The following is a 3613-nucleotide window of genomic DNA, read 5'->3' as shown; positions in this document are numbered from 1 at the left end:
TACTCTGCATAAAAGACTGCCTTGCAAAAGCTGACTTGTATGTGCTTTACCTTAGCAGTCTCTGTGTGTATTTAATGATGCATGGAGTTACTCACATTGCCCTTGGAGGCTTCCCTATTGTGTCGTGTGTGGCTGTTCTCATCAGAGAAAGGGCAGGTTGGGGTAGGAATAGGACTATTGCAATCCCTGTTGGTGATCACTAAGAGGCAACCCAAGGAGATACCCTGAGCAGAGGGATGGTGCAGGTCAAGGGGCAAGAGACCTGGCCCCAGTCTCCAGAAACACAGAGAACTGAGGGAGGTTTCAGCAGCAATAAGAACTGGCAGGTGGAAGGTGTCCACCAAAACTGTGCCATTTGGAAGAGTATTTCTGACGATAGCTGAGTTTTTGGTACTGATTTTAAACATTGTGCCATGAGCAGAAATGGGTGATTTTAAATAGGACAGAAGTTTAGCAACTGCTGCACCCTGAGGAAAAGCAAGATGTGTAAACAATATGGATTAAACAAAAAACACAAAAAGTCACTGAAAAAATAAGCTAGTTTGTGGATGATTTAGCCTCTTTCCAATTTTTGGAGACTGTGTCCTTGATAAGGGACAAGACCTTGCTTTGGAGCTCGTATAAAATGAAGAAGGACCACTGAAAGCTCTGGATAAGACAATAGACATTACCAAATAAAGAGAATTATCCAATCTCAGGTGGCTTTTATGGGGAGTGAATAATACACTGACAGTAAAGGGAATTCAGACTACTACAAGTTAAGTTTACAGCAGAAAGAGAGCTTCAACTAAGACCTGTTTAGGAACTTAAAAATCTAAGCAAAGAATCTTAGAGGTTTTATTGTGACCTCAAATGAGCAACTGCACTGAGAAAGGTGCTAAGACACTTCTGTATATGGCAAAAATGCTGTCGATAGCAAAAGAAAGGGAGGTGTGAAGCTGTAGCTTGTTGGAACGAAGAAACTAAAATAAGCTATGCACTAAGCCTGCATTTTTCTTCCTGTTTCTCTGCAATAGTCTTGGCAAAAGACAGTACTGTTAACAGATCTGTATATGTGAGACACATTCTCATTACAAACAGCTTAGGTGGCATGGGAAAGGTCTGAGAGCGTGTTGTGGGTTGATGGACATGAGTTTTTGGGGTTTGCAGGGAAGTGCAGACCTTTGAGGCATAAAATATTTTCTCCAAATGAGGGGCTGGCGGAAAACGGTGGCAGAAATGTGAAGTGGCTAGCCTGGCTGAGAAGTCAGAGCCTCATCCGTGTGTGCTGATGCATCAACAGAGAGCTGCCAAGAAGGTGGCGTCGGTTGTTAGGTGCTTATGTCAGTGATTTGCAGATGAATAAGGAAATAGATGAGGCAGAAGGAAAACACAGTACAATTGGGTCCTGGGAAGGCTCACCATGTTCATGGCCATGTCTAGAATGGGAAACAATGACCAGGACAACAGTCTTACGTCCCATGGGGTAGTGCCACACTGTTGGTGGCCCTCATCACAACCTCTTGGAAGGAAAATCCTCTTCAAAGGAATAGAGCTCCCAGCAAAAGGACACTGAGTAAGCTGTATTGCTTTGGAAAGCCTCAAAGACATCACATACCCAGCAATGGCGATTGCTGTGCCCTAGGACAATCAAGAGCCTGAGTTAATGGACCAACTGCAGCTGACAGCGTCATGCTAATGTTCTGGGTGAGACCTGCAGGTCCTGCACTAGCTGACTGAACACTGCCCATTTGTAGATTCCAGATACATAATTTTATTTCAGGCACAGGACTCAGCTGTGCCTGAGGGTAGGGCCATCGGGACAGTGCAGGACTTGCAGGAGAACCACAGTCTTGCGCAGCAGGAGCTAGAGGTGCGGTGACACCCCATCATGCCTACCATGGCATTAGGCACTGGTCTATTGGCAACCGAGTCCTTCCTTTGGGGGACTTTGGTGCTGGATTAAGATGCATGCATACATTAAAGCGTCTCCATATGCAGGTGGTGTCTGGGCTCCTGTTATATCCCTGGAGATCCAGGCAACACGGAGGCCAGGGTCACTCGGCTGGGAGGTCTCTGCTTCCATGAGCTGAATAGCTCTCCATGGACTCCACTGCCCAGAACAGGAACTGGGATACCCAGTGCTCCTAGGGACAACTATACGCATCTCTGGATAGATCCCTGTATTGCAGTGATGTTGACTGTTCAATTTTTATTACCATTGGACATGAGGAAAAATTTCTTTACTGAAAGAGTGATTAAACATTGGAACAGGCTGCCCAGGGAAGTGGTTGAGTCCCCATCCCTGGAGGTATTTAAAAGATGAGTAGATGAGGGGCTTAGGGACATGGTTTAGTGGGCATGGTGGTGTTGGGTTGACGGTTGGACTCGATGATCTTAGAGGTCTCTTCCAACCTTAATGATTCTATGATTCTATGATTGGTCAGGGAAACAGGTTAGGGGAAACATATATGTGTTGCAAGAGGCAAACTCTTGCAAACTCAGTGCAAGAGGCAGTTTGAAGCATTGGTTATGTTGTGTTCCTATGAAATGGAGATGACTGTTCCATGGTCAGACCCCGGGGAAGCAGAGTACTCTAGGATGCCCTAGCTTGGATCAACCATAAATCCTGCCATTCTGAATAATAACACCAGTGAGTGCCAGGAAAAGCCGTTCACTAGGCTTGATGAATTCATAGTAGCCTTCCAGCTGGAGGGGCAATAGGCATATGAGTGAGGACACATGGAGCAGTAACAACAGTTATTGCTGTTCATGCTGCAGGTTTTGCTGTTTTCCTAGGGTAATTTTTTGTATTCGCATTGCTTAATTGGTACAGTGTAATCTAAGACATTTTCCCACTGTTGTGGACAGAATTTTCCAGCATCCTTAGCCTCATATACCTTTTAAACATGGCTCTTAAATCATCCTAGTGACTTTATACTGGGGTGAATTTCAACCTGGATGCCTGAGATGGATTCTTTTTCTGTCCTTGGAAGCATCAGCATTTAAGTGACTGAGTGGATGGACTGATAGTGGGAATTAGGACAGCAAGCCCTGATTTCACAACATGCCAGGAAGAAAAATCAAACAAGAGTAGTATAGCATCATAGTCTGGTTCTGCTTTTCATCTTGGCTGTTCTTCAGGGAGAGAGAGCAGAACAGCATAGTTTGCTGGAAAGCATGTTCATTTTCACAGGTTTTTTCTATGCTCATTTGCAGTTTAGGGGATTTAGTGATCCAAATGAAGGTGGAACATATCCTTAACCTCTCCCCAAGCCCAGGCAATGTGTATGAAAACATATACACCCACATGTATTTTTTATTATAGCTGAAATAGTGAGAGGAGACTTTACCACTTGACTTCATCTTCTCTTCCCTGAGAAGGTTCAGACTTTTTCAGAAACAAATGAGTAGTTACGAGTCACAGGTGGGTTGGAATACTTTCTTTCCCACTCCATTGGCATCTAAAATCTTTGTAGTGGGTAGCTCTGGAAACATCCTGCTTATCCTTTACTCCTAAGCACATGCCCAAGGCCCAAAAGCTTTCATAGAAAATAGAGATTTCCTGCTTTCTAAGTCATCCTAGGAGTGTTGCATTATGATGTCAAACACGAAAAGAAAACCACAGTAAGAA

This window comes from Aptenodytes patagonicus, chromosome 2, assembly GCF_965638725.1.
Source record: "Aptenodytes patagonicus chromosome 2, bAptPat1.pri.cur, whole genome shotgun sequence".
Lineage (NCBI taxonomy): Eukaryota > Metazoa > Chordata > Aves > Sphenisciformes > Spheniscidae > Aptenodytes > Aptenodytes patagonicus.
This window is presented reverse-complemented; position numbering follows the sequence as displayed.